Raw genomic sequence first — 24,011 nt, forward strand, 5'->3', positions numbered from 1 at the left:
AGATTAAGAATCCGGTGTTGCCGTGAGCTGTGGTGTAGGTCACAGATGCAGCTCAGATCCTGCATTGCTGTGGCTCTGGCGTAGGCTGGTGGCTACAGCTCCGATTAGACCCCTAGCCTGGGAACCTCCATGTGCCGCGGGAGCAGCCCAAGAAAAGGCAAAAAGACAAAAAAAAATAAAATAAAAGGAGGTCGAAACCTCATTTTTATAATGTGCACTCATATTCATAGTAGAAATATTATATATTGTCTTTTACTCCCTGATCATTTACATAATATCTTTACTGATTTTACTGTGTCTCCCAGAATGTAGCCATTGACTTGCCTCTTAAGATTTAGTTAAGAATTAGTTACCGCCTCATTCCATAGACGTTGAAAAGTTTGAACCCACTTCCCTCACCATCCCCTGTCAAGATTTCTTTGAGTTTCCAGGGTTCTTTTGGCCATTTCGTGTTTTGGCTCCTTTTCCAACAGAATCTTTAATCTCATTTGTATGTTCCCTTCCATACCTGTCCCTTTCTCTTCTGTCTGCACAAATGTGAACATGAGCCTCACACTCCTTTCCAAGATTTTTGCAGAAAAAAAAATCCTTCAGTGCCTTATGAATCTAGAGATTCTGTTGAAAGAAGTTTTAGAATCCCAGTAATCCCAGTAATTTAAAACTTAAACATCCCTGTTCTTTAGGATCTTACTGGCCATCCCTTCTTCACAGACTCTGGGATTTTGCAAATTGCTGATCTCTCTTTCTTTCTTGAATCTCTGTAATATTTTTCATAGAGAGGTTTATCTCCACTGTCTCATTTCTCTCCTGTCTCCCTTGCCCTCAAGTGGCTCATAAAGATGTTTACCTAAATAAAGGCAGTTTCTTCCCCAAGAGACTCTGGGATCAGCTGTTGCAATAACACTTATTTCCCCCACAATAGATACATTTGTCATGCAAAATATTGCCATTCTCAGCCCGTGAGCTATCATTTCTCTGTGTTTCTTTATCTTGGAGCACATTGGCAGATTTTTTGTTTCCAGTTACAGCAGGCTTTGATTACTTTGGCCATCTGTGCCAAGGCCAGAAGACATTGGTCCTCACCCATCCAGTGGCAAGGTAGGAGAGTCACCTTGGATGCTCCTCATGCTTTCCCACATTATGACACATATTCAATATGGATAAGGCATACTCACAAGAGTAAATGAATAAGGTTGTTATGTGGCCAAAGATGACTGTCCAAGGGCTCCAGCTGTTCTGTGGGCTCTGGCCACCCAGGCCCCATCCACCCAACCCAGGACCAACAAGGAGATCAGTATGGAAGCATGCCTTTAAACAGCATGTGGCCACCAGTTGGGAAGCTCAGAAATATGGTAGTCTTACTCAAGCCAGGGAAAATCAAAGCAGCTCCTTGTCTGTTTGGACCTGAAGTCTTTGTTTGGGACTTCTTATGATACTTTAAGGAGGTATAATTTCTCTTCTATATGATTAAATATATATTGCATTAAAGTATATTACCTCCCACTGTGGAACTCTTAAAAATCCAAATCCAAAAGCCTACCCTACAGTAACAGTGTTACTGGATTGTATTTCATTAATTCATGTTTCCAAATGTACTCTATTAAGATGCAATCTAAAACTACCTTTAGTGTTTATTATTATTTTAACATTCTAGTCTTTGCTCCTTTTAATTAACTGGATAATTTGGAGGGGGGGTTTAGAACATCTGGGGGAGAATCACCTTTACACGTGGGTGGTTACTTCCAAAGCTTTTCAAAAGGCATGGAATATGATCGTTTTTTTTCATTCAATCATTCATTCAAGAAGGGTGGCTGAATGCCTGGTTTGTGCTAAGGAGAGAAAGGAGAAAAGTATGTCATAGTTACTTCTTCCAGGAACTATGGGAACTAGAGTCCAGTGGAGAAACAGTTCTTGGATACTTGAAACATTGATGTTATGGATAAAAGAGCTTATAGTTGATGACAAGAGTGAAAGAGGAACTCCCCTAAAAGTGTGCTCAGGGTGAGGAAGCTCTGTTAGGGGGTAAGGTTTAATTTTAGCTGGTTCATGTAGGATGAATTGGATTTAGAATAGCTAGAAATGAGCTATTCCATGGATTCTTGCAGAGTTCAGTTTGGTATAAGAAAGGGTTTGTTTTCAAATAAAATAACTTCAGGAAGATTGGTAAGCATTGGAACTAAGAGTTTTTCAAGTAAAACTGTATTTATTTTCATGAAAGAGAGGGCAAAATAAAGAAGAAATGATCAGTGATGTTGGCATAATTCTTGTGTAAAACGATCCAGCATAATGTAGGCACTAAATATTGGCAAGGATCAGGTGTTAACTGTTCAGATGGGTGGTTATTGTTCTGATAATGAAGAATAAGTGTCTCAAAATTGTTGCCTACTAAGAGGGCAGAAATAGGAATAATGTGCATTTTTAAGACCCTGTAAATATTTTATTTGTTCATAACCAGCACCTTTATTGAAAGGAAACACTTTTGCTATTTTGTGACAATTTATCTTATTAGACATGCAACAAGATCTGACTGATGACCAGAAAAGTAAGGGTTGTCCTTCTGTCTTCTCATCCCACCTCAGAGTGACCCATTAGAGATTACTTTTCTTTTTTTCTTCAAGATTGCTTTAGAGCTTGCAATAGAAATGACCTAAAACTGTGATTTTTGAGTTCCCTGGGCCAAGCAGCCAGGACTAGTTTCAATTTCTAGAAAGAAGCAAGGCTGAATTCTTGTTGGTTTTTTTTCTTGAGTGTGCTGTTCTGGAATAAATTCTTCTCATGAGTTTTAAAAACTAGTCTGTATGTGAAAGTTGCCCAAGAATTAGAGGATAGAGGGGCCGGAAAGGGAAAGAAGAAACACAAAACAGCCTAGCTATTCTACTGTTGTTGTTGTAATCAATAGAATAACTCAACAATGGCAAATATTCTTTGTGCCGATTGAAAAGAAATGGACTCTTTTACTATTGAGCAGGTTATGCTTGTGTATGAAGTTTTGCAATTGAAACTTTAAATTGTTCACACAAGGACCGGTTATTCAATTTATAAAGCAGTCACTTAGATAACTTATCTCATTCTTTAAATGTTTTATACCTACTTACCAGCTAAGCTACCCTGGCGTACGTGGGTAGCTATACCTCTTCTTTCGCTGCTTGCCTTTCCCCCCACATCTTCATGTACTGTGATCATCTTTCCAAGCCAAAACATCTAGATTTCCTCATCCTTATGAATGGCATGGCAATATTGGATGGAACAGAATGGATGTGTCACAATTTATTCAAGGAGTTTCCTTTAACAAAGTGCAGGAAAACTTATCAGTGCTCATAATTAAATTAGAATTGGAGAAGGCATTTACTATTTGATTTATTTAAAGAATTCCACAAGCCCTAGCAGGGGTGTGTGTGTGTGTGTGTGTGTGTGTGAATTAGAAATGGCATGCAACATTTTTCAAATAGAAAATCCTTTGCTAAAGTTACCCATAAAGGGCAAAATACATTCTGTCTTTACGGATCCACACACAAGACAAAAGCCTTCTATGGTCTGCATAAAGTCTCCTGCAGCTTGGGCTGGCCTCCATTCTTTTTTTAAGGAGAAATCTGATTTTGATGGTTCCATTGCCCTTCTTCTCTGTGCGTATAAGATTATGGTGGACTAGGTGGAACCTAACAAAAAGATAGAAATGAACTTATTTGCAGAACAGAAACAGACTCGAAGACTTTGAAAAACTTATGATTACCGAAGAGGACAGGTGGGGAGGGGAGGGAGGTATGGACTAGGGGTTTAGAATATTGGAAATATTCTAAAATTAGGTTGTCATGATGGTTGTACAACTATAAATATAATACAATTCATTGAATTATTAAAAAATGAAGTAAAATTATGGCGGAGCTTTAGCTTCCTAACTGCTCTCCGTATTCACCGAGGGATCAGCTCCTTCCCTATTCTCCTGGAGTTGGCAGGCATCGTGGGCATGTTTGGGTGTCCTGAAGATCTGCACCAGCTCTCTTCTCTTTAAGATTAATTTTGCTGCTTTATTGTAAGTAGAACTGGAACTACTCTTCTGTAAGGTGTGGTGCAGGACTTGGTCCTGTTTTCAGAGAATCTTCCATCCTTGCTTTCTTCCCTCATTTTGAACACACCTTGATGTTTTGGTCTGCCTGATTATAACGATACTAAATTATTTTATTTTACCTATGTGGATCAAAAATTTCCAGTTCATTTATTCACATCTCTGCAAATATTGCTGTATAAAAGTGACTTGAAGGTTGTTTTTCATACAACAAAGAACAATATCTCATATCTTTAATTTCAGCCCCAAGGTTGAAATAAATGCGTTTTAACAAAACAGATTTATTGGGAAGTCAATGCTGAGAAGGAAATGTGTCTATTATCTATTTAGGAGTTTACTGAAGATAGTCACTTTTGTAATTTAGGAAATAAAGTCTTTCAGAAATATACAGAATTAATCTTACCTTTTGAGTTGTTATAGAAGGAGAGAATTCTTATTTGTTCAAAATTCAGGTGAAGTTTAATACTGTTGCCTAAAGCCCACCGGCTTCATTTTGTGTGACATCACCAGGCAGCACAATGCCACCATATGCATCATGACTCCCATTCTTCAAAGAAAAAAAATTAAAATGGGTCAGTGGGAAAAGAAAAATTTAATGTCTTTTAAATAGAGGAACTTGAGAAAACTCCATAGTGCTCACCCACTTGGAGATATTTCCACGGATTGGTAGCTAAGCATTTAGACTAGATAGGTTTATTTCTACATGTAAAATGATATCTGTACCAAGAAATATTTGTGAAATAGGAAATCTCTAGAAAATAATGAAAAATTATGAAGCATGCCCACAGACAAGAGTCAGCAAAAAAAAAAAAAAAAGCAGATTGTGGAAATATAAGAAGACAGAGCTCTTCTTAGTCATGGTAGGGAGTGGAGCAAATTGGAGAATTATGTACACTCAGAAGAACTCGTATGGATCATAGTTCATACTGAGGCAGCTTGATTAAAAGCCTTTATCCTAATATTATGTTATAACACTTTCATCTACCTGTGCACTATCTCCAGAGGACTTTTGCTTCATAATAGTCTTGGTTTAGCTCTTGCACTGTCCTTTGGTTGCTCTGAGCCGTATTTATTTCACTAGGAATGATGCAGCTAATGATAGAATCAGTTCATTTGAAAGAGATGCAGCATAAGTACTGGGAGTCATGAAATGTTCTTATTACTTCTTTAGGTTCTCATGTCCTTTGGTCATGGTCTTACAGGAGATTTCAGTGGTTATGTGATTTTGATTTCTCTTTTTGACTTTCTTTGCCTATGAGAAAGGCATTTTTCCCTTTATGGTTTTTATTTAGTAATTTCTCATGTTTTTAAGAAATGAGTTGTTTACTCACTGATGATTTACCAAGCACCTACTAAGCATCCAGCACCAAATGAGGTGTTAATCTGTCATTATTGTCTTCTTTCCCAAATTGTCTTCTTTATTGGATTTAAAAAAAAAAAGAATATTGGTGTAGACTAGAATGGAGATTTTTGTTTTCTTTATTAGTTGTTTGTTGCTTATATAAATGGGGACTAAAAGGTTAGTTTTTGGTGTTCCCACACCATTCACCCTTCAGAGTTTTAGTTTTTAATTAAAAAATTTTTTTTCTGACTGTACCTGCATCATATGGAAGTTCCCAGGCTAGGGGTCAAATCAGAGCTGCAGCTTCATGCCTCTGCCACAACCACAGCAATGCCACATCCAAGCCACATCTGTGACCTATGATGCAGCTTGCAGCAACGCTGGATCATTAACCCACTGAGCCAGGCCAGGGATCAAACCTGCGTCTTTGCAGACACTGTGTCAGGTTCTTAACCTACTGAGCCACAATGGGAACTCTGGACTTTTAAAGGCACTGCTATAGAATTAAAATGTATAAACCTCTCAGTACCACCCCAGGTTGGTGGTACTTCAAAATAATGTTAGTTTTTAATGAACAGAATAGATTTACATGGAAATGATATTTTCAGAGGGAGAACCAAAGTTAGGATTTAATTTTCCCTTGAAGATCTTCATTGAAAATTTGCCCCAGGCCTGCTCTGCCCTTATCCTAGGGTCATCCCAGAATTATCACTTTTTTCCTGCTTAGGATTCATAAAGCTAATAAGGGCAAACAGTCTGTTTTGCAGTGCAGCTACTTTTACTTTATCTTTTACCTTCCACGTAAAATCATTTTTCTCTTCTTATGCCAACTGCCTTGCTCAGACCAGACAAGAAGAAAGGATGTGAAGATGAATTCAAGGGCAGTGCGGAAGTCCTTTGCCTGCTCTGAGCCACAACATTTTTTTTTTTCATGCAATTACACATTCATATTAACTGCTCAACTTTCAAACTTTAATGGAGAAGCCAGCCTTTATTTTTCAGTGGTGTTATCAGTCAGTTAAGTTTGTATTCTGCATCCTGTCTTAATATTTCCCCTCTCTTAGCTTCTCCTCCAACCCCAGAGATCAGATTCTCTGCATGTGTCAAACTTCCTTTTCTCCCCTCATATTTCATTCTTCTAGGATCTGTAAAGTGTCCAAGTTCTCATAGCTCACTTAAAAATGGATCCAGTCCAGAGGGACCTGTGCCGACTTCTCATTAATCTATCAGCATTTCAGATGTACAGACTGTCACCCAAAGAGGTGGGAGAGGAGGGAAAAGCAGACTTGTGGTTGCTGTGGGTGGGTGGGTGGGTGGGGGTCGGGGGGAAGTGGGATGGATGGGGAGTTTGGGGTTGGTAGATGCAAACTATTACATTAAGAGTGGATAAGCAATGAGGTCCTACTGCACAGTACAGGGAACTATGTCCAGTCTCTTGGGTTAGAACATGATGGAAGGTAGTATGAGAAAAAAATGTATATACGTGTCTGACTGGGTCACTTTGTTGTACAGCAGAAATTGAAAGAACACTGTAAATCAACTATATTTTTATTTTATTTTATTTTTTTAGTCTTTTTTTTTTGGTCTTTTTGTCTTTTCTAGGCTCACACCCACGGCATATGGAGGTTCCCAGGCTAGGGGTCTAATTGGAGCTGTAGCTGCCGGCCTACACCAGGGCCACAGCAGTGCTGGATCCGAGCCACGTCTGCAGCCTACACCACAGCTCATGGCAATGCTGGATCCTTAACCCACTGAGTGAGGCTGGGAATCGAACCCACAACCTCATGGTTCTTAGTCAGATTTGTTAACCACTGAGCCATGACGGGAACTCCTCAACTATACTTTAATAAAAAGTTTAAAAAAAAGAGTGGGAGCTCCTCTTCAGGAAGGGAAGCTGGAGCCTCTATTTTTGTGGCAGAATCTCACCTCAAAGTTAGCCTTCTCCAAGGTAGCTTCTGAACTGAGCCATGCAGAGACAGGTCCACTCACTTGAATCCACAAGAGTGAGACAAGAGTTTGGCTGGGACCCTGTGACTTAGCTTTGTGGTCCAGGAAGGATATGTAAATTCACTGAATTCCCAGGCCTTTCAGCTCCAGCGGAAGAGGATTAGGGGAATCTAAGAGTCCTGACTTTCCTGGGAGGTGGCTGAATTCTTACTAGAGCCTGTGTTAACCAGCACAGCTTGAGTTTCACAGTTGAAATGAAGCCTAATTCAGACTACTCTCCACTCTTACCGTCGTAGTCTGATGGGAAATTTATTAAATGTTAAAGTCTAAACCGAAAGCAAACACAGCTTTAAATACAACTATGCCCCATCATTTAACAGTGTTTATAACTTGAGTGGTGAGTGTCTGGGTTTAATAACCCAGATAGGAAAAGGCATTCCATGGCCCTCCTTCCCCAATCTGGACCTGTCTGGAAGCGTTTATTTGTACTAAGTTTTCCAGTCTGAGAGTCTGTGTCATTGTTTAGATTCTGCCTGAATAAACAGGCCGAACGATAAACTTCCTCTTCAGGTGAGGTTTGTATCTTTTGCAACAGACCATGGCCTCTAAGGCACGGCTTTCCCATCCAGAGGCTGTAGAATCAGTTCTGCAGATGTTTTTGGGAGGCCCTCCAGTGTGCCCAGACCTGTACTGTGTACCTGTAGGCAAAATGATAATGATGGCGATACATGTGGCCCCTCACAAAGTGGTGGGCGTTTCGGGAAAGTGAATCTGACACCTGTGAAATAGGATGCTCGCTCAGGAAAATGCTCAAGTAAATATAGTCAAAAGTTGTGATGTCACATGTCAAATTCTGCTCATGCAGGTATTTTGCACTTAGTAATCAGGAAGAGGAAAGATGCGTGTTGGCTTTAGTTATGGGGAAAAAGTGGGTTTTTTTGTTTGTTTTTTTAGTGCTGTACCCATGACATATGGAGGTTCCCAGGCTAGGGGTCCAGTTGGAGCTACAGCTGCCAGCCTACACCACAGCCACAGCAACATCAGATCTGAGCCACTTTTGCGACCTATACCACAGCTCACGGCAATGCCGGATCCTTAACCCACTGAGCGAGGCTGGGGATCGAACCCACTACCTCATGGTTCCTAGTCAGATTCATTTCTGCTGTGCTACCACAGGAACTCCAAGTTGTGGGGGGAAAGTTTGATGAGATAAATTGAATTTGAGATGTGTTCAATCTGGGGTTGCAGATTTTCAAAGAGTAACCGATACAGTTGGCAAAGGTCTTCTCACTTGGGTACCATGCATGGGTTATAGGCTTGCTATACATCCATCCCCCAACCCTGACAGAGGCCTGAGCCAAAAGTCCCCATGCTGGTCAGCACTGCCTAGTAGGCTGTACAGATACTATCCTTTACTCTGTGCCTATGACATGAATAATAGGCAGCATCAAAGTGGAGGATTTTCAGGGATGGCAAAGGATCTTAAAACCAGGTCCCATGAGAAAGAGTTGAAGGGCAGCAAAATGAGCTTGGAACTGAGAAGATTAAGGACAAACACAATAGTGGTCTTTAAACCTTGCCAAGGCCATTTTGTTAGAGAAGCAGTTGATTTGGTTTAGATCAATCTGGGGTGCAGAGACAGGCCTGATGGATGGATGGATGCCAGTGAACATGCAAGAATTCAGCTCAAATGGGAGTTTCTCACAATTAAAAGGTCTGATAGAGCACTGTTTTTCAGAGCAGTGACTTCCGTGTGTCTGGACATGTGAAGGAGAAATTGGATGTCTCTACGGCGGCCCAGTGGAGAGGGTGGCAGGGTTGGACTAAGTGGGCTCCAAGGTGATAGCTTGATCACCAGGTGTGTATTTAGAAAACCCAGGTGAGTGCACAGTGTGGTGGCAGAGCACTCTAGTGTGAGCAAACGAGTCAGGAGAACCAGGGAGAAGAACCAGCAATTTCTCTGTGTCTGGTGTGTGTCGAGGAATAGCAGAATAGGACTTTGAGGGTTGAGAACTTTACATTCTCTGAGAGGCAATGTCTTGCTTCCTGTTCTCAGGCAAAATAGGGTCAAACCAGGGTTTGAGGAAGCTTTGCTTTCTGTCCTGTGCTCAAAGGATGTGAGGGAAGAGAGAGAGAGAGAAAGAAACTGGTTCCAGGCAGGGAGACAACATTAAAAACTTTCTAATTCTCCCAAGCCTTACCTGCACTATGATGGGGCTAATGGAAACAGAGAAAAAGAGGGCAGAATCAGGAATTTTTTTTTTTTGTCTTTTTAGGGCTGCACCCTTGGCATATGGAGGTTCCCGAGAGGGGTCTGCAGCCTACATCATAGCTAACGGCAATGCTGGATCCCCAACTCACTGAGCGAGGCCAGAGATGGAACTTGCATCCTCATGGATCCTAGTCAGTTTCATTTCCGATGAGCCACGACAGGAACTCCAATAATCAGAATTTAATGGAAGGGCTAATATGGGTCTCCATCAAAATGGCTTGGAAATAAGATTCTTCAAATTATAACTTGAAGGGTGTGTGTGGTTGAGTTTTAGATCAGCAGACCACAATCAAGTATTTCCACTTTTGTCTACCAGCTGAGCAGTGACCTGAGATAAGCCATAAAAAGCCCTCTAATTCTCTCTCCCTGGTGATACCACCTCAGTAAGAAAGGGTGTTTACAAAATAGTCTGAGCCCTGGATGTACGGTGCCTTGCTCTGTTAATGTCGTACTGTAACAATTCTTATGATTTGGATTCTCATTCTCAGTTACATCGATGATGTAATTTTATATTTCCTACCTTCGGGATATTTTTGTCTTCCAGCAGAATTCTTAAAGTGGGTTTTCCTGTGAGATGTTCTTTGAAAGACGGGCAGACCTTTCAAATATTTGTTTTTGATAATCAGGAGAAAGTGAAAAACGTATAATATTCAAGATGCTCACTCCTATTCGCCCCTCAACCTAATATCTCAAATATGTTGAAAATCCTTTGGCCTCATCTATTTACAAGAAGTTATAATGATTTAGATTGGTGCTTTCCTGGGGTACTGATTTTTTTTTTTTCCTATGGAATTCTCTGAACAGGGCTTTCCTGAAAAGAATACATTAAGACTGTCAGAATGATTCTTTTCAGCAGGCTAAGCTTTGCAGGTGCCCTTTGTTGAGGGAAAAATGCATTATTCCGAAAGTCCGTCTGATCTTCAGGAAAACTGAAAGTATCAAATGTTCTTCTACCATTTGAACTTCCCTATAAGAAAATCCCAGAAATTTTTATTTTCTGGACTAAGATCATTCAAATCTGATGGTATTTTAAAACACGAGAACAGATATGATATCACTTATATCTGGAATCTAATATACGGCATAAATGAACCTCTCCACAGAAAAGAAATGCATGGACTTGGAGAAGAGACTTGTGTTGCTAAGGGAGAGGGGGTGCGGTGGGATGGACTGCGGAGTCTGGGGTTAATAGATGCAAACTATTGCATTGGGAGTGGATAAGCAAAGACATCCTGCTGTATGGCACAGGGAACTATATCCAGTCACTTGTGATGGAACATGATGGAGGATAATGTGAGAAAAATTATATATATATATATTTATATATGAATGTATATATGTATGACTGAGACACTTTGCTGTACAGTAGGAATTGACAGAACACTGTAAATCAATTATAATGGAAAAAATAAAAATCATTAAAACCACCCTAAAAACAAACAAACAGAAATGTCTGGAGGAAAAAATTTACTTTTAACATATGTGTGTACTGAGAGGAAGACTCCTTTGCTTTTGAAAAGCAGAAATCATTGTGCCCCCTTTTTGTTTCCCATTTATATATATATATAATATATATATATATATTTTGCATCTGAACATTTTCATGAGTGAAGTGATGGGTGCGGCATAATTACCCCGGGATATAATTACTTCACGTGTGCAAGTAAGACGTGGTGCAGATGCCCATCGTGCTCTGGTTGGCTGTGTCCTGAACAGGATGGTGTTGTTTCAGGATTTGCAAAAACAACTCCAGTGCGTTGGAAGAAGAAAGCAAGACCTGCCTCGAAAAGACTTGGGTTCGTGGTTTAGACATCCATGTTGCACTTGTGCTGGCAGAGCTCGGGTCGGAGACGCCTCTCATTGGTTTATAGGGGCTTATAAAACGTGCTGCTCTTTGTACCCAGAGCCAAAGACCTGCCAGTAATAGGACATGCACCCAGAGTTCTTTCCGGCGGTAACATGTATAAAACCCGACAGTAACCTCTTCAGAAAGCTCCTCAAAGCTCCTCTGTTGACTTCCATTTGTACCATGTTTGGCCCAGGGCCCCAGGTCCAGGAGCCCTCACACGTGTCTTTGTTGATGATGATGATGGTTGAATGTGGGAAGAGAGTGCGAGTGAGGGTTTTTTTGGCCTGATGGGTAGGACAAGCTCAGAGATGAGTTGGGGAAAGAGATGGGCAGGTGGAGGACATGTTTTGACAGATGCTCCTGCTGTGCTTCAAGCAAAAGGGAAAATGGTTCCAATGACCTTCCAGGAGTGTCCTGGTCTTCTGCTAGGAAACTCGTCCTTGGCTGAGATGTTCTCTGTGATGGTCCGAGCTTGGCTTTGCTGTCTGCCTCCCCAGCCTAATCTTTTCTGTTGGGTCCTTCTCCTTCCCTGTCCTGGTCTTCTGCTAGGAAACTCGGCCTTGGCTGAGATGTTCTCTGTGATTAGCTTGGCTTTGCTGTCTGCCTCCCCAGCCTAATCTTTTCTGTTGGGTCCTTCTCCTTCCCTGTCCTGGTCTTCTGCTAGGAAACTCGGCCTTGGCTGAGATGTTCTCTGTGATTAGCTTGGCTTTGCTGTCTGCCTCCCCAGCCTAATCTTTTCTGTTGGGTCCTTCTCCTTCCCTGTCCTGGTCTTCTGCTAGGAAACTCGTCCTTGGCTGAGATGTTCTCTGTGATTAGCTTGGCTTTGCTGTCTGCCTCCCCAGCCTAATCTTTTCTGTCGGGTCCTTCTCCTTCCTTCCCTTCCTCTAACTTCCTTGCCTCCTCAACTGCCCCTTTAGTGCCTGCCTCTCTTCTAGCCTCTGAAGGCCCTCTTTTCTCTCCTGTAGCGGGAGACCATTTCAAGGACGGTGGAAGGACTTCTTCACAGCAGCATTTTTGTATGTGAGGAAGCAGAGGCTTGCTTAAGGACAGAAGGGAGAAACCCGTTGCATTTTCTACATGTGCCTATTACATTTTCTTACCCATGTGGTGGAAAAGCATATCAATGGACCATCCAGTCCAATGGATGAAAAGCATATCAATGGACCATCCAGTCCAATGGATAAATATCAACTTCAGAAGTACCGTGCTTTATTATTATCGTTGAAAATGCATTCATTCGTTCATTGAGAAAAATGCCTCAGTTTAGGGGAGAAGAGAGAGAGGAGAATCCAGTATGCAGTTGTTTTATTGTTGAGTGATTCCTGAAGTAGCCACAACAAGGAAGAAAAGTTTTCTCTCAGGGAGTATATTGCAACTGAACTGAAATTTTAATCTGCACAAATGTGCTTGTGAAAAGTTCCAGTAAGTGAGAATTGAGAAACCTGTAAGAACTGTATGTTGCTAAGTTAATAGTTACCCTAACTCTAGTTTTTGCAGAAAAGCTGATCTGTAATAGAAGGAAGAAAATATACAGTAGGTATATCGTTTGTTATACTTTGAAAAAAGATTTTTCATGACAAATTGCCCTGATGTTAGATACATGTTTTTATTTTTAAAAATGTTCTCTATAGGGAGTTCCCGTCGTGGCGCAGTGGTTAACGAATCCGACTAGGAACCATGAGGTTGCGGGTTTGATCCCTGCCCTTGCTCAGTGGTTAACGATCCGGAGTTGCCGTGAGCTGTGGTGTAGGTCGCAGACGCGACTCGGATCCCGCGTTGCTGTGGCTCTGGCGTAGGCCGGAGGCTACAGCTCCGATTCCACCCCTAGCCTGGGAACCTCCATATGCCGCGAGAGCGGCCCAAGAAAATGGCAAAAAGACAAAAAAAAAAAAAAATGTTCTCTATGGTCCAGGGAACTATACTCAATATTTTATAATAACCTTTAAGGGAAAAGAATCTGTGAAAAAATAGATATATATATTTGTATATATAACTAAATCGCTTTGCTGTTTTCCTGAAACTAACAAAATATTGTAAATCAACTGGACTTCAATTTTTAAAAAATGTTCTTTTTAATTTGATTCATAGAGCTCTGTTCCATGAGAACGTTTTACTCTATATATTGGTCAACAAGCACATTTTCTTCTAAAATAAGGGCCTCCAACCTGTTTTTTGGTTTTGTTTTGATTTGTTTCTGTCCCTAGCATGGTCTTTCCTCCGGGTGACTTTAACTTTGTCCTGCACTCCGGGTGGTGGTGGGGCTCTCGCGGCCGTGGGAAGGAAATGTCACGCCTCTTGGTTTTGTCACTGCTGAGGCGGGGTGACGTCTGTTAATTCTAGGCCCAGTTTTTGCAGAAACAGGTTGCGCCCTTTGCATCTGGAGTAGTCCAGTGACCATAGTCAATGGTGTCTGTCCCCAGGTCTGGTTTTGCTTTAGGGTGAAAGCGACTCTACCTTCCAGCTTGTCTGGGATGCTCCCACTGTACACCTGCTACCCCAGTATAGTTACTACAAGCACATCTTTCCTCAGGTTTTGGCAGAGAGAGGCCAGGTTCCAAGTGTGTTTTACTTTAAACCCAATACTGTTCTATTGGGCAAGAGAAACCATTGTTGGTAACTTAGTAACAAGGGGTCTACGTGAATAGGTTTCTGATCCAGGAAATGGATCTCAATTATTCATTTAAGAGATATTCACTCACCACCTGTTTTGTGTTAGATGCTGTTCTAGGTATAGGGAATATAGACGTGAAGAAAACAGAGTCGGGCCCTGAACAAGCTTCTGCTTTTTGGCAGGGGAGACAGACAGTGATGAAAAAAAAAAAAAAAAAGATACAATTTAATATCAGGTAACAATAAATGCCATAAAGAAATAAAGCCGAGGTTGGGGATAGGAATGTTGCCAGAAGTGCTGATTTAGATGGGGTGACCAGCGACATCTTGTGACAAGGTGACATCCGAACTGTCATTAATTCATCTCAGAGCCAGGGCAACAGGCAAAGCCTCCTTGAATTACCTCTGATGCTCCTGGAGCAGCCTGGAGCCTTACCAGGCAAAGGGCAGCGGTAGTTTGTTTGGTGTGTTATCTTCAATCGCTGTCAACTTGCTTTCCACTTCTTATCTGCAGTCCCACCAATCCTATACTAAACATTTTCTACCTGGTGTATTCCCCATGTCTCATTTCCCGTCAGCTTAAAAGCTGGGAGAGGTATGGAGAGAGGTGGGCACTTTTAAATAGGGTGCAGCAACACTGCAGTATGTTCCCTGCGGCTGTTTCCTGTCCATCAGGTGACTCGGGGCGGGGGAAAGAAAGACCTTCTGGGAAATTCTTTCTATGCCCCAGGTCCTAATTCAGAGCTTCCTGCCATCTGAGAGGACTGCGCCGTTTCCTGAACTTTACAGAGGGAAGGGAGATGGGTGCCTAGATCCAAAAATTTCAGACCGAAGTGTTTGCCAAGTGCTTTGCAATCTGCCTTTCCACAGTTCTCTCATTATCCCCATGATGGGGTTTGTCGTGCTGGGGCTGCACTTCACTGAATCAGTGCAGGGACAGATGGAGGTGGCAGAATGGAGGAGAAGAGCAAGGAGTGACATTGAGCTGTGCGCTCTCCACAGGGATGGTCTGTCTATGGGCTTCCTGTGGGGACAAGCCTCTGACGGGTGCACGGGATAAGCTTTCAGTAAAAGCTACGGCATCAATCAGATATCCAAGGTGAAGGGGAGCTTCTGTTTACCTGCAAAGTTATTATTATGACTTTTGTCTTTTCAGGGCCGCACCTGTGGCATATGGAAGTTCCCAGGCTAGGGGTTGAATCAGAGATGCAGCTGCCAGCCTACATCACAGCCATAGCAATGCGGGATCTGAGCCGTGTCTGTGACCTACACCACAGCTCATTGGCAACGCCAGATCCGTAACCTGCTGAGTGAGGCCAGGGATTGAACCCAAGTCCTCATGGATACTAGTCAGGTTCATTACTGCTGAGCCACCGTGGGAACTCCTGAAAAATTTTGAATGCAATTAATTTTAAATTAAGAGATCCTGCTGTTGAAGAGGAATGCTATTTCCAATCCTTTTGCAGGGTGAATTTTCCTCATCAGGATATCATAAAGAATTGTAAAGAAATGACACTTAAGGAGTTCCGGACTAGCATCCATAAGGACAAGGGTTCGAGACCTGGCCTTGCTCAGAGGGTTAAGGATCTGGCATTGCCGTGAGCTGTGGTGTAGGTCGCAGATGTGGCTCGCATCCTACGTTGCCGTGGCTGTGGCATAGGCCAGCCACGATAGCTATGATTGGACCCCTAGCCTGGGAACCTTCCTATGCCCCGGGTGTGGCTCTAAAAAGACAAAAGACCAAAAAAAAAAAAAAAAGAAATGACACTTAAACCTTCTTCATAGATGAAGAATGCCTGAGTGGTGAGGTGGTCATCGTAGGATGGGATAGCACACCATCCCCTAGGATTTGAATTGCTGACAGTATCTTGGATGCTGTAGTTCATGGCTGGTTGTCTATCCCTATGTCTGTCCTCCGTTCGTCTATCCATCCACCTATTTAAATTTGTCAGGCAGAAAGAGATTTTATTGCTTATCCATAGCATGGTTATTTATCTCATGTGGACTCAACTTTCTGTTCCATAGAATAATAGGTTTTATCTAGATCATTTAAAGGGTCCTGTGAACTCTAGAATCCTGAGCTTCTTATAATTTGATTATGTGTGGTACAGTGGAGAGAGTATCCATGAATTAAACGGGGGGGGTCCTGCCTCCTCCAAAAAGGCACAAGGTGTGGTGGGTGTGGGTGTGCAGACATACAGAGGAGTAATAATCCCGCACTTAGAGTCCAGGAACCCAGCACAGCCGATTACACTGGGAGGAGACTTTGGAGGAGGGAGAGTCTTTTGGCTGCAGGTGTTAAAGAGGCCTTGGATGAGGGGAAGGGGCATTTTGTTTGAGGGGAGGGAAGGACCCCTAAGTCTGTGAGCACCCCTTGATTATCATCCTGGTCTCACTTAAAGTTCATCATCGTGAGATAGGCTTCATCACCCCTCTTTAGAAGATGAGGAAACTGAGGCAGGGAATGAGATGAAGTCACTTGTCCAAAGGCTGTTCAGAGGCAAAGCTGTGGTGTGGGAGGAGGGCTGTTAAGCCCGATTCATCCTTCTGGAGAGATGGGGATGGCTGGACATTTCAGGTGAATAAAAAGCCATCCTGTGAAATTGGATTGTTATGATCATTATACAACTACAGATGTGATAAATTCATTTGAGTAATAAAAAAAACAATAAAAAAATAAATGAATTAAAGAATTAAAAAAATAAAAAGCCATCACTCTTCGCGTGATTGGGTGGAAGTGCCTGTCTGCAGGAGGGTGAGCAGGGGGGGCCAGGGGAGGGCAGCCTGGAGCACCGTGAGCCCCAGAAGTAGTAATAGAAAGCAAACCTGGAAAGATAGTTTGGGGGTTGAGAGGAGAGGCTCCCCAGCGTGTGGCTATAGGATCTGGTCTTTATTTGCCCCAAATGGTGATATTGTGCAGGGACTGGATATGATTAAAAGAGAGGACATTTCAGGATGTTTATGTTGGTCAGACGTTCCTGTGATTCTAAAATACTTTCGTGCAACTAAGTTCTTTGGTGAGATGGTAAAGAAACTCCCTGCTCAGTGTCTCCTGCAGTCTAAGCCCTTGAAAGTTTTTGTCCCAGGGTTCCTGTGCTAAGGCACACCCAGGCCATGGCTCTACCATCCTGTCATTGTCAACATCAGCGCTTGAAAGATCCCTGCTCAGTTCTTGGGATTTTGAGAAGAATTCCTTCATCTTGCTCCTCTCTGCTGTTTCCTAAGTTTTAACCTATTTTCTGCTATTTCAAAACTTCTTTTGCTCGCTATACGAATAATTCCATGTCCTTTGGCTTGGCTAGTGAAAAACCCACCATAATATTTAGATTAAAACAGTGTAGTAATGACAGTAGAAAAATATGTCCTAGTATTGATGAATTCCTCCTTTTCCTTGTTATTCGTGGTATCCTGGGGTGGCCTACTGGAGAAAAAAAATACTATTTGATTCTCCCTGGGTGGTCAGACAGGACTTGTAAAGACTCTTGCTTGTTTTGTGTCGAGGCTTCAAAGGCACACAGGCTTTCCTACATAAAGATGTACTAAGGAAATAGGAATTTTTTGAAGTTGCTTTGTATAAAGGGAAATTCAGAGCAGCCATCTTCCCTTAGAACTACAAGCTAATATGATTAGAGGGTCCCTTTTCACCAGGCATCTTTGTTGTTTCCATCTTGGGTCATTACCCCTAATCTGATGGGGAAATTTGTGCTTACAAAAACCATCTTCACCTGTGTCTTTTTAAACATCCTGCCAACATGTCCTTTCATTTTTAAAACTATATTTATCGTGCATATTTAAATTTTTTTTTAAGAACTAAAAATCTGAGTGGTGTGTGAGTGTGTGTGTGTGTGTGTGAGAGAGAGAGAGAGAGAGAGAGAGAGTAAAAGTCAGGACTCTCTGGAGGTATGTGTTGCCAAAACATATTTCAGGCCACGTGATCTGCACATTCCAATTAGTGAGGCGCTCCTGCTGTGTGTGGGAGAAAAGTTTGGATTGGGGTTAGGGCTGGCTAAAGGTAGGGTCCTTTTTAAGGCAGTCTTTGCAGAACTCCCTTATTAGCACCTCGGGGTCAGTGGGTACTTGGGGGAGCTGGTGTGTGCACAGTTGGTGTTTTCTGCTGTGCTTGGTGTATATTGGTCATTTTATTTACCCATGCTTCTTTTTTCCCATTTCATGAAATTAATTGTACATAATGGGGGAGGTTGAGAACGCTGAATTATTTGAAGCCTGGAGGGAGCAGAGCAGCTGTGTCCTACATCAGACCACTGATCTATCTAATAGGTTGTCTTGCCACCTGATTCACTGGATGAATGTGCGTAGCCAATTATGTGAGTCCCTATATGGAAGGAAGCGTAACCTTGAACCCAGAGAGCCAGACAGTTGCTTTTTGCAAGGCATGCACTCTCTGAAGCTGCTTTACCACCTTGGCCTAATAGGAATGTTGGATTTCTAATACCTAGGAAATTATTGCTCCTTAAAAAAAAAAAAATAGCCACTATGCGAAATAGTTGAATCTTTCATGATTTGCCAAGAACTTTGCTTTTGGAACCAGGTGCTGAGAAAATAAGTCATTTGGGGATGTAGCCTCTAAAAATTCAAAGTGAAATCAAAACCTCCAAGCTTCTTCCTTGTTGTATCCAGACATAACCTGCTGGTACAAACTGTGTTTTTCTGTTAAATGAGGAATATTAGAGAAAGGAAAAGAGAAATTTTTAAGTAAAAACATTAGAAATGTTATAAGCTAATTTTGCTGTGCATTCTCCTGGGCACTTTTATTTTATTTTATTTTATTTAGCTTCACTCACAGCATATGGAAATTCTGAGACCATGGATCGAATCCAAGCTGTTGCTGTGGCAACACTGGATCCTTAACTCACTGGATCCCACCACATGGGGAACTCCTGGGCAGTTGTTTTATAATCAAGAGCATCTTCACAAACTATCAGATTTTTTTTTAAAAAAGATAAGTCCAGGCACAGAAAACACTTAACCCTTGATGTAATCCCACATGACTATTTTCAAGTCCTGGAGTCAAAGTTCATGGTGGTTTGACTGACACCCCCGCAAAGGATGGCACTGGCTAAGTTGCCAGGGGTGGAGCAGAAGAACTTCCCTTGTGGGTTCAGTCAGCTCCTAGTTTTGATCTGTGACTCTGCTACTGCTTGGTCTGTGACCTTGGGCAAGTTCTTGGCCACATTCAGCCATAGTCTCTTAGTCTGTTGCTGTCAAGACTAGCCTTGCTACGTGGTTTTAGAGTTTAAATGAAATAAGCTACAGAAAAGAACTGTCTAGGGTCTAGCATGCATACTCCATTAGTGCCCTTCTTTTCTTTCAATTACATCTCAGGGTTAGTATTTTTTCCAGTGTAGTTTTGTGCTATCAGCTTTGGGAGTCACTATGGAGAACATCTAAAAACAACCACCACCACCACAAAAACCAAAAACCAAAAAACCCCCTTCATTTTCCAGATAATGAGTTCTGGGCCCAGAAAGGGAGAGTGACATGCTTGCAGTGCCTTAGCCCAGGAGTAACAGAGCGGGTGAGAAAACCCTGCCTCGCTGGATGCTTCCACCTTTACTCCAGATGAGAGGAGGGCTTAGGACTCTGGGTGAGTGCCTGGCATGGCTCCAGAGCAGTCAAGTCCAAGGCTGGTTTTCAGGGTAGAGTTTAAGAAATAATCAGCTTTCCAAACCTTCCTCTAGGAACTGTCAAGGAAGGCATCACTGGGTTCTGAAACCTCAACTCTATTGTGTGCTTCTTCCATTTACTCTTAACCATGTTTGACTCAGTTTCCTTTTCTCTCCTAGTACTCTCAGGGGACTACAGAAGCGTCCGCACCGTGCATGTTCAGGTAAGAGACTTTCTGGATGGATGTTTCCAGGTAAATCCCTGACTCCCTTGGTGGCTACTGCTTGTTGCTTGCTCTTTTCTGGGCTGCCCCAAGGATCATAATGGCCACCATTCCCTTGGCTCTTCTCCATTTTGCTTTTATTTGTTTCTTATTTATGCTATGATTCTATATTTTTGCCTTTATTTGTTTCTTATTTATGCTACGATTCTATATTTTTTGTGCATTCCTCCATGCATGTTGTAACAATATAAAATATGCATGGGGTTGGTAAATCCTACCTTCAGGACAAGGGTTACCCATGAAGAATGTGGCTGGGTGCATGGCAGATGCCAGCTGTCTCATAATGTGTGAAAGTTTTTTTTCTCCAATATGTGTCTCTCAGTGATAAAAACTTTGTTTTTTTTAAAAAAAAAAAACATAAATACAACACCTTTTTTTCACACCCAAAACAATAGTTAGCAATCATTCCTTTATATCAAATATCTAGGCAGTGTTCAATGGTCTTACTATGGAGACACATACTGTAAAAACACTTCTCTCAGGGAAGTAACGTAGAACAGTAGTTAACACTGCTCTATGGTATAGTTGAAAGTTGTGAAGGTAGATCCCAAGAGTTATCATCACAAAGAAAACAATTTTCTCTCTCACTCTCTCGCTCTCTCTTTTTTTTTTTTTTTTTTGATACCTATGTGGGATGATGAATGTTAAGCAGACGTTGAGTAAACTTACTGTAGGAATCATTTTATAATATATACGAGTCAAGTCATTACGCTGCACATATTAACATATACAGGGCTGTGCGTTAATTATATCTCAATAAAACTAGGGGGTGAAATAAAAAAGTAAAAATGGGACTTGCTGTTGTGCTCAGCAGAAGTGAATCTGACTAGCATCCATGAGGACGCAGGTTCCATCCCTGGCCTTGCTCAGTGGGTTAAGGATGTGGCATAGGCCAGCAGCTATAGCCCTGATTTGACCTCTAGCCTGGGAACCTCCACATGCCACAGGTGCAGCACACCCCCCCAAAAAAGACAAAAAAAGTTAAAAATAAAAGCAAATTTTCGGTATTTCAAATATTTGGAGGTGTTAGAAATGTAGGGACACCAGCAGCACTGGTGTCACCTGGGAACTATTTAGAAATGTAAGTTTTTGGACTCTACCCCAGATGGGACCAGACTTGAAACTCTGGCGTTGGGGTGCTTTAACAGGCCCTCCAGGTGATTCTAATATCTGATAGAAAACCACTGGTCCAAAGAAAACCAAATGTTATGCTCTCTACACACTCTGTTTTGTCTTTGGGTTTAACACAGCAGCATATTCCAAAAGCCTCACAGTACCTAAGATGGTGGGCTTATGGATCACTGTGATATAATAACAAATATAATTTTTGGACTTTGCTCCTTAGCTCCTGGCCAGAGCTCTTAAAATCCTTGTAATTTTCTAAGGTATGAGCAGTAGGAGCAAAATGTTCTAACATTTGGTTACTGTCCCCAGCTCCTGAAGCAGCTCTCCTGTGACATCAAAATGATCTTTTGTTATTCAAAACAAGCCCCTTAGAGCTCCTGCTGAGTTTATGTTGAGGAGGTGGTCCTGGAAAGCCTCCTAAGTAGGGAGGCACGTTGCCAGGGGAACCAACCTTCTGATTGAGGATTGGTACTTTTAGCCCAGCCCCTCGACTTCCAGGAGGAGACCTGGGCTGCAGGTTGAGTTCAGCACCTGTAGCCAATGAGGTGCTTTACCTAACGTGCTTACGTAAGGAGGCCGTCCTCACAAACTTTTTGGAAGGGGGTTGGCTGGAGCAGTTGGGTCTGTAGCCATGGCGGGAGGTTGGCGTCCTCGGAAGGAGTGTGGAAGTGCCATGTGCTTTGCCCCGTGCATCCCTTCCATTTGGCTGTTCCTGGGTGGTAGCCTTTGTAATGAACCAGTGGTCTGGTAAGTGGACCGTTTTCCTGAATTCTGTGAGCGGTGCTAGTAAATTGTGGCAACCCAAGGCAAGGGTCATGGGGACCCCTGATTTATAGCTAGTTGGTCAGAAGCACGGGCAACAGCTTGGACTTGGAGTTGGCATTTGTAGCGGGGAGCAAGCAGTCCAGTGCGGCTGAGCCCTAAACCAGTGAGGTCTACGTTAACTTTGGGCAGTTAAGTGTCCGAATTGAACTAAATGGTAGGACACTCACTCCCTGTCCGTGGAGAAATGGAAAATTGCTTGGTGTGGATAGAACCCATGTATTTGGGGTCAGAAGTATTGTGTGAGTAGAGGAAAATGGGAGTTTTTGCTTTTTATTTTATGAAGCTTTTTTTCATTTCATGTTTTTTAAAGGTTACTCTCTGTTTACAATTGTTTGGAAACATTGGCTGTGTTCCCTGCATTGTGCAGAACATCCTTGAACCTGTCTTACACCTGATAGTTGGTACCTCCTACTCCCCGAGTTTGTGCTTTCTAATCGCCAGGATGGAGGTGGATGTTTCTCCTGCTCTCTTCTAGCCACGGAGAGCTTCACACTCAGCCTGCTCCCACTTTAGGAAGTGCATGTGGTAGCAGGGGTTGGAAGTTATGACCAGAACTTTCTGGAACAGACAGTCCGGGTGAAATTAGAGCATTCATGTCTTTGAGTGGATTTGATAGAGACACCAGTTTCTTTTGTAAAGCCGTGGTTCTCATCGCCTGGCTTCCCAGTGGAATCACCTGGCGGGGGGCGGGGGGGAGGAGTGCTTTTAGGAAACATAGGTCGCTTGGCCTGACCTCAAGAGAGTCCAGTTTCAATTGAGTTGGGCCTTGGGGGCGGGGGTGAGGGGAGGAAAATGGGGTGGGTCCCAGCACCACACTGGTTTAAAGGCTTTCCAGGTGATTGCATTTGCCCGTCTTGGTTCCGAATCACTAATCAAGGCTGAGGTTTTGTTGGGGATTCAGATGAGAAAGAAGATGAAGATATTCTGTAAGGATGTGCTTTTAGGGGTTTTCCTCCTCAAATGAGTAATAAGTGCTTTTCAAACTGTGGGTCCTAAGCTATGAGCACCATGATTTGGGGAAGCATTTTTGTGCCAATTTCTCCCTTTTGTTTTCTGCTGGTGCTGATCTGTTGCACAATATTCCTGGCCAGTTTGTTTTAGGTGAGGGGGTTTGACTACAGTTTATTTATGACTATACTTTGTGCAGCGGTAGGAGGGTTGGGGGAAGACTGTGTTTCCCTGGCATGCGGATGACACGCCCTCGTAGTTCTGGGGTTTTCTTTATGTACGTGGATAGAGCTCCAGGAAAGAACTCAAGAGAGACTGATACTGCATTTTGGAGCGTGAGCCACTTCAATTTTTCTAAGACTGTCATTGGAGCCGGAGCCTTCCTTTGCTGTTCTGAAGTTACCGAAAGGAAAGATTGAGCTGTGTTTGTTGGTTGAGTGTTGAAATATTCCATGGAAAAAGGAAAGGGAAACAAGTTCCACCACTGATTTTTCTTGGCAGGGTTGATCACCCACCCCCCCAAATTTCTGGCAAGTGCAATTAGAAATGGACTTGCAGGATTTGCTCATCCTAGCTTCCCAAGACCTCTTCTGCTTGCTTGCTGCTGACTAGCAGTAGTTAATTTGCTATCTCTCACATGTGTTATCCAAAAATCACAGAACTCATTAGCAATAAACAGCATGAACTTGGTCGGTCACATTTGGAGGATTAGCCAGATGTAAATCTGAGTTGCACTTGGGAGGTTTCATGTGCCTCATTTTTAAAAATAAATAGAACTCTAGCCTTGAGTAGAAACAGATTTTTTTTTTAAATGAAATATCTTACTGGAAAACAAATCTTATTTTTCCAGTGAAAAATATGGGGAGGAGGTAAGCTTTTCCTGATGCCAAGGCTCATTTGATTTCATGCCCTTTCCTTCTCCTTGCTGATGGCAGATGTGGCAGAAATCAAGACCCAATTTCATTGTTCAAAGTGGGAGGAAAACTTAATTCAGAAATTTATTTAGTCTTAATTGACAGCAGAGGTTTAAAACCTGATTGGTCACGGTTGACTCTTTAATGTGCCTTAGGAAAATAAGAATTTATGTATTTCTCTAACCATTTTGTGTACCCTTCACAACCT

General features: G+C 42.3%; 1 long non-coding RNA gene across 2 annotated transcripts in view; it reads left to right on the forward strand.

Moving 5' to 3' along the window:
* Positions 1–24,011, forward strand: part of LOC100512907 — a 408,455-nt gene that overhangs the window by 83,559 nt on the left and 300,885 nt on the right. The window contains exon 3 of one of the 2 annotated variants that reach the window (XR_002346090.1): positions 19,888–19,931. This is a non-coding gene — a long non-coding RNA (uncharacterized LOC100512907). Of the gene's footprint in view, positions 1–19,887; positions 19,932–20,903; positions 21,864–24,011 lie in introns of those variants that run through there. The other variant, XR_002346091.1, reaches the window with a different exon arrangement.

The sequence above is a fragment of the Sus scrofa genome, chromosome 7, assembly GCF_000003025.6.
Source record: "Sus scrofa isolate TJ Tabasco breed Duroc chromosome 7, Sscrofa11.1, whole genome shotgun sequence".
Lineage (NCBI taxonomy): Eukaryota > Metazoa > Chordata > Mammalia > Artiodactyla > Suidae > Sus > Sus scrofa.